Genomic DNA, 6980 nt, shown 5'->3' with positions numbered 1-6980 from the left:
TTTCTAGGTCGTTAGGTTCTATTCCCAGAGAGAGAGAGATTTTCTCAATTATTTATATATATATATATATATATATATATATATATATATATATATACACACACACACACACACAAGCCAATACTATATATAGTATTGGAAGGTTAAGCATAAACTTAATAATTGTTATCTCCAAAAGAAAAGGAAACTGAGGTGTTGAGACACAATTATGGGGGGAGAATTTTTTACTTTATATCTTTCTATACTTTGGATATTTGAATCATGTGATTAAATTATCTATTTTTAAAAATGTTTTAACATAATAATGCATTGTGATGAGAATCAGAAGAAGGGCACAGAACCCAAAAGAAAGTCATTAAGAGTTTTTTTGTGTGTGTGACCACATATTCTTACAAGAGTTTTAGACTAAAAAAATGGGGTAAGCCAAGAAGGGTAGAAGTGATGTATCTTCTATCCTTAAGGTAGAAGGTAAGATGAAGACAGTTTTAAATCTGTCAACCAGCATTGTATGTGCACAGAAGTACAAGCCATATACAAGTATACAAGTATAACAACCATAGTGTGCAAGATAGAGTGTAGACAGAAGTGAGGCTAGAGATATAGGTTGTGTCAAGTATATGCATCATGTTAGCTATCTTACATCTTATCCTGGAAGCAATGAGAAGCCATTGGAGAATTCTAAGTGAAGCTTCAAAAATATCACTGTCTACCAGAAGTTAGCTCAGTTTTTATGTAATTGATAATACTTATATTAACTCATAATATAAAATCATAACATCAAATCGGTTAAAAGTCTACAATTAGTTTTGGCAAGAATATGAAGAAATTCAAACTTCTATACTGTTGGTCATTGTGTAAATTTGTCCAGGCATTTCATATAGCAATTAATCAATATCTATTTGCATTGAAAATGGCATTACATATATCCCAGTAATTCTATGTCCAAGTTTATACCCAAGGCAAACACTCAGGTAAAAGCACAAGGAAGCAAGTACAGGAGATTGTTACAGGGGTGTTTGTAATAGCAAACCACGGACAGCATCCACGTCTCCATAAACGAAAAAGTAGATAAATACATTGTGATATATTCACAGAATATTATTCACAGTCAAAATAAAAGATCACCTTATGGTGCGCGCGCACGCACACACACACACACACACACACAAACCAATCAATAAAGTCAGTCCAGGTAAATGGAGTCCAAATATCCTGTATTCAATTGTTGCTGTAACTAATTACTACAAACTTAGTGGCTTAAAACAATAAAATGTATTATTTTGTAGTTCTGGAGTCAAAGTCTGAAAAGGATCTCATTGGGCTAAAATCAAGGTGCCAAAAGGAGGCTACCTACCGTCTGGAAGCTCTATGAGCATCTTTTATTTTTTGCCTTTTCCAGCTTCTAGAGTATCTGCTTTCCTTGGGTTGCAGCCCCTTCTTCCTTCTTCCAAGTCAGCAGTGACTGGCCAAGTATTTCTCTAGGTGCCTCCCTCCAACACTGGCTCTTCTGCCTCCCCCTTCCATCTTTTAAAGACCTCTGTGATTATACCGGGTCTACTTAGATAATCCAGGAAAATCTCCCTACTTAAGATCAGCTGATTACTAACCTTAATTCCAGTTGTAATCTTAATTCTTTCTTCCATATCATCACATATTCACAGGTTCTGGAGAATAGAATGTGGACATCTTTGGGGGCCATATTTGTGTCTACCACATTCCTCTGACAATTGATGATTCATTACACTCTGATCCATCATCATGATCTAAGATCTGCTCAGTATAGGGGTGAGTAATTGTGCAATGCTTCCTCATTTAGATATGACACAAAGTGAACTTTGGAAATCAGAAAGCACAGATTCAACAGGAATCTCACCATCACTATCAGCTCTTTGAAATTCAAGGTTGACAACTTTTGAATTCAGGGTTTATAACACTTAACTGGGCTCAGGAAAGATTCAAAATAACCTCTTTGGGAACCCACAATTGAATTGGAGACATGGTCAGCCAAAGTCAAAATAATATCCATAGACATGAGCAACTCACATTGATCAGTGCAGAGGACACCAACTAAAATAGCACAAAAGGCCTTTCCGTCTTGAGTTTTCATGCAGTTGAAGTCCAATTGCTAAAATCAAGTGGGCGAAGAAATCAATGCTTGCTCTTGATTTTCCAGACTTCTAGCACTTTGAGATGATTTGGAGAGTTGCTGTTCTATCAAACCAATCATGAATAAATGACTGGACACTCATTTCCATTTAGAATGTCTGTTTAAATGCTGATTTGACCTCTAAGTGTACTAGAGTTTGAGTAATGTATGTAAAACTGTCATTAAAATTGCATATGAAGCACAAGTTAAAACGAAGCTACTACATCTTTTTCTTCCCTGGAATCCTGAGAGGAAAAGAAAGCAATCATCAATAAGATGAGGCAGAGCAAGGAAATTGTAATGTTCATTATACAAATATCTGAGCCTCTCATTTTTGCTGAGAGAATTAGACCTCCTCCTGCTAAAGCGCTTTATGGTATTTTAAAAATACAGTGGAAAATAACCCTCTTAAAACAAGACCACTGAATGCCATTCTGTTTTTGCACCGGAAATTAAGGGTGTAGAGTGTATAATATAAATGTCTTCAGAGTTTCACAAGAAATGCTCAGTGAAAATCCTTTTAAATTTATTTGGTGGTTTACCTCCCACCCTGAGGGGTTGAAAATCTCAAGCACAGGAAGCAGTTACTGATTTACTGGTTGATCCAAAGCCTTTTGTTTCAATGACAGCTCATTTGACCCATTTCATTTCTCTAAATTGCTTTTTAATTTCCTGAGGACAGCAGCGTTGTTGTAGTGTGTTTAGGGTATCATGTGTTTCAAAACGCTGAACTCTCTCATTTTATTTCATAATTCATCTCCATTGCCGAGGCAGATTTCCTTAAGAGGAACAAGAGTATAGATTTGGAGGGTCAAAAGATCCAAGCTGAGTCCCTGCATTGCTGTTTGCCAGTCATGTGACCTTAGTTCTCTGAGCCTAGGCTTCCGGCATCTATTTAAATAAGGGACTGAATTGTATTTCCAAAGATCCTTTCTGTTCTAAAGTGTTATGTTTTTTAAAGGTATCATTCTGGGTGCTTAGCACTATTAAAAATATACACTGTCATTTTTTTTTTTTTTATACAACGAAAAGGTGATTTTGTTAATTTCAGGAACATTAGTTCATCCATGCATAACCATCTGGAACAAAATAGCATGTTTGTTCGTTAAATAGCAAATACTTAAGACAGTTCATTCTATAAGACATGTGGCTTGTGTTTTAATCTGCTTACTATATATACCTCTTTCTTCTTATTAGAATATTCATTTAGGGGCACCTGGGTGGCTCAGTGGTTGAGTAGACGTCTGCCTTTGGCTCAGGTCATGATCCTGGGGTCCTGGGATTGAGTCCTGCATCAGGCTCCCTTGAGGGAGCCTGCTTCTCCCTCTGCCTATGTCTCTCTCTTTTTTTTTTTTTTTTGACCCCTCTTCCCCCATTTTATTTCCAATGTGGAGAACAAGAACAAAGCAGAGGTTGCATCTGAAGAAAATGTCTCAAACCAGACAGGGTTACAGTAGAATAGAGTTTACACAAGGAAACAGAGCAGTGACCCAGCCCAAGTCCTTTGTCCCCTGGGCCCCTGGTCAGTGGCTGGCTGCAGTCAGAGCCTGACTAGAACACTGAGTGGGCAAGCATGTCTCTATCTGAGGGCTGAACTATCACCAAGTAGATCGATGACACTTAGACCATTTGAGGATTAACTTGAGTTGAAAAGCAAACTATTTCCTTCAGAGCTTGAGCTTTCCTTAAGTTCACATTTATAAATTAGTCTTCACAGTTAATCCTATTTGGGAGTAAGAAATAAGTGCACATAGTTCTGGTTTCCCATGCATAATACAGTTGTACGTTAATTCTTGACTTGCATGGTCCATGGACTTCAGTTTTGTGAAGGGGTGAGTGGCTACGATTTTTGGATCATCTACAATGTTCTTGGTTACTTGCGTATTTTATTTCCAATTCTGCCAGCAACACTGAAGGTAGATACTATTAGTCCCATTTTACAGATGAGGAAACTAAGAAAGGCTGAGAGAGTTGCCCAGGGTCATAGTAGGCGGCTGCAGAACCAGAACTTACACAGAGAACAGCCTGAGGGCACGTTTTATATTTATATGTTTTGTATCCCATGCTTCCTTCCCACAGAGGAGAATGCTTAACACTGATTGTTAAATGAACTGCCAGCATTCCAGCAGGTGACGGAGTGCCTGACATGCTTGGGACAGAGCAGGTGTTCCGGGGAAGAGGGCTGAGCGGCTGCATGGAAAACACACATGGTTTTCAAAATACTATCTGCCTTCTGAAACTCTGTGCCAGATGCTGGGTTCTCCTCATCGTCATTCATCAAGTTATAAACATGGATACAAATATTAGGAAAATCTCCACTCTACTTTAAAAAATTATTTCCATTTTATCCTTTTACAACAGAGCAAGCACACAGCTTGATTTTTTTTAAAAAAGATTCCAAGAGCTAAATTGAACTTGCTACTAACCATTTTGAAAGGCCCCCTATAAATCACACAGTCTCCTGCAATTCTCCTGTTCTTAGAAACCTTGACAAGTCACCGAAGGAATTATCCTAAAGATTCACATTACAATCCAGATACAAGGGGGTGTGTCAGTGGCTCACTGAACTACCCACCCTTGGTAACAACCCAGCTGAGATTGTCCACAGACAGTTTAAAGAAAGGACTTTCGAATGTGACCACCAGTTAACATGTGACTGGTGCCCTTCCTCCCAGCTGCTCTGCTTTCAGCATCTGTGTCAAAGCCCGGCCCCCTCCAGGAACCTGCTGAACCCTCTGGTCTTAGTTGGTCTAGGCTACCAGGCGGCCACTTTGGAAAGAAGACTCCAGTAAGGCGGAGTGGTGCGGCTCTGATAAGGTCTGCTGCGCCCACGCTCAGGTGCTTGAAGTCCACACGTGCATCTGTTTGGCAACCTGCTGCACATATCCGATGTCCAGTCTCTGGTTGGGGTCGGGGTAGATGCACATACTGACCAGTTCTCGTAACTTCTCAGAGTAATGTTCTCCAGGGAGAGCTGGGTAGTCACATTGCTCGATCTTCTGGCAGAGGGAGAAGAGGTTCATTTTATCTCCATAGAAGGGGCTCTGGAGACCTGCCATCTCATACAGCAAACAGCCCAGAGACCAGATGTCAGACTTGAAGTTGTAGCCGTTCTCATGAATCCTCTCTGGTGACATGTAGTAAGGTGTCCCCGCTAGGGAGTGGGCTGCGGTGGTCTCAGAACTAAAGAAGCGACCCAGGCCAAGGTCACCAAGCTTCACGACCCCTGTGGCTGTGATGAGCATGTTGGCAGGCTTGATGTCTCGGTGCATCACCCAGCAAGAGTGCATGTGTTCCACAGCTGTGCAAAGTGCTTCCACACCATCCTCTCCGGGATGAGCCGCTTCTGCTTCCTAAACTACTTGATCATCTGTGAGAGGTCACCCGCATCAGCCAGCTCCAGTACAATGTTCAATTCGTTGTCCTCAATAAACCAGTCCAAAAACTTGATGATGTTGGGATGGTTCAGTTGCTTCAGGAGGCCGATCTCCTTGACGCAGTCTTCCCTGGCTTTGGCATCCATCATCTCAAATATGCACCTTCTTTAGAGCCATGGTCTTCCTATCCAGCAGGCAGGTGGCCTTGTACACCTCGCTGAACTGTCCTCGGCCTATCTTCTTCTCTATCTGGAAGTTGGCCAATGAGCCACGAAAAGACAAGGTGTTTGGGTGTCTCTGGGTCAGGGGTGTGTGCCGGCCCTGGGGTGTGGCAGAGGTTGTTCGGGCTCCCTCCATGGGGCATGTGGCTGGGCTGGCCGGCCATCCTGCATGCCAGCCTCACAAGGGCACGGGCAGCTGGCCAGAGCGGAGGGTCCCACACATCGCTGCCACCTGCTCTGCCTATGTCTCTGCTTCTCTCTCTCTCTCCATGGCTCTCATGAATAAATAAATAAATAAATCTTTAAAAAAAAAAAAAAAGAATATTCATGTAGACTCTGGGATGAAGCTCAACCAGGTGCTAGTTATAAAATGCAAAAGCTGAAACCACTGATTTTTTTTTCCAGCTCCAAAACCTTTTTTCAGAGTGTCACACTTCATAAAATTTGCTCCCCTTCTTGGTTATCTTTTCAAACCTTATCCATCCTTAAAGGCCTAGAAGGAGTCTATCTGATCGATAAGGCTCTGCATGAATAGTCCAAAGTTTGTATTTCCTGAGTCACTGTAGAATTTGATCATAGCAATGCTAATCAGAACAACAAATATTTATCGACTTGTATGTTTGTGTACCAATTAAAAGGTATAGAGGAAACATAGAAAGGTAAAACATAGGCACCGTTTTCAAAGAAACTATAATTAACATAAAAATAAGCACATACGACTTAAGGGAATATGTTAGATGCAAAGATTACTTAATCATTTTAAGGTTACTTATTGTTAATTATTAAATGAATGATTAAATCATCCAGAATTTTTTAATATTTTTTTTTACCCTTGAACTATTTTACTTTCACAAATAAAATAACTTACCAAATTCAGATCCAATAAAGTTAGAAATGATATGGTTGACATGAGGATAGGAAACCTAGGTCTTCTCTGTAGGTAGATCCCAAAACACATCCTTATAAATTTAATACTCTAAAGAAAATGATTTTGAAACTACAAGGCAACAGGGTTTGACACTGAATGCACAAAAGAAACATAAGCTGGATAATAAGTCTTCCTAGAAGCAGTGAAACTGAATTCAGATTTTAAAATGATGCGTGGATGTTGCGTAGATTAAGATAACCCGATAGAAGCCTCACAGGTTAATGGAAAGAGCATGAGGAAGGCATTGAGGGGCCATTGCAGGGAGATTTGGAAACAGAAACAATTATAATGAGAGAAATACTTTGTGA

The 6980-nt window shown here is 40.1% G+C and overlaps 1 pseudogene; it reads right to left on the bottom strand.

Annotated features, from left to right (window-relative positions):
- Positions 1 to 3788: 3788 nt before the first annotated feature.
- Positions 3789 to 5935, bottom strand: LOC144320168 (serine/threonine-protein kinase Nek6 pseudogene; annotated as a pseudogene).
- Between the last annotated feature and the right edge of the window lie 1045 nt (positions 5936 to 6980).

The sequence above is a fragment of the Canis aureus genome, chromosome 9, assembly GCF_053574225.1.
Source record: "Canis aureus isolate CA01 chromosome 9, VMU_Caureus_v.1.0, whole genome shotgun sequence".
Classification (NCBI taxonomy): domain Eukaryota; kingdom Metazoa; phylum Chordata; class Mammalia; order Carnivora; family Canidae; genus Canis; species Canis aureus.
The sequence above is the reverse complement of the archived record's forward strand: the minus strand, read 5'-3'. Positions and strand labels throughout refer to the sequence as shown.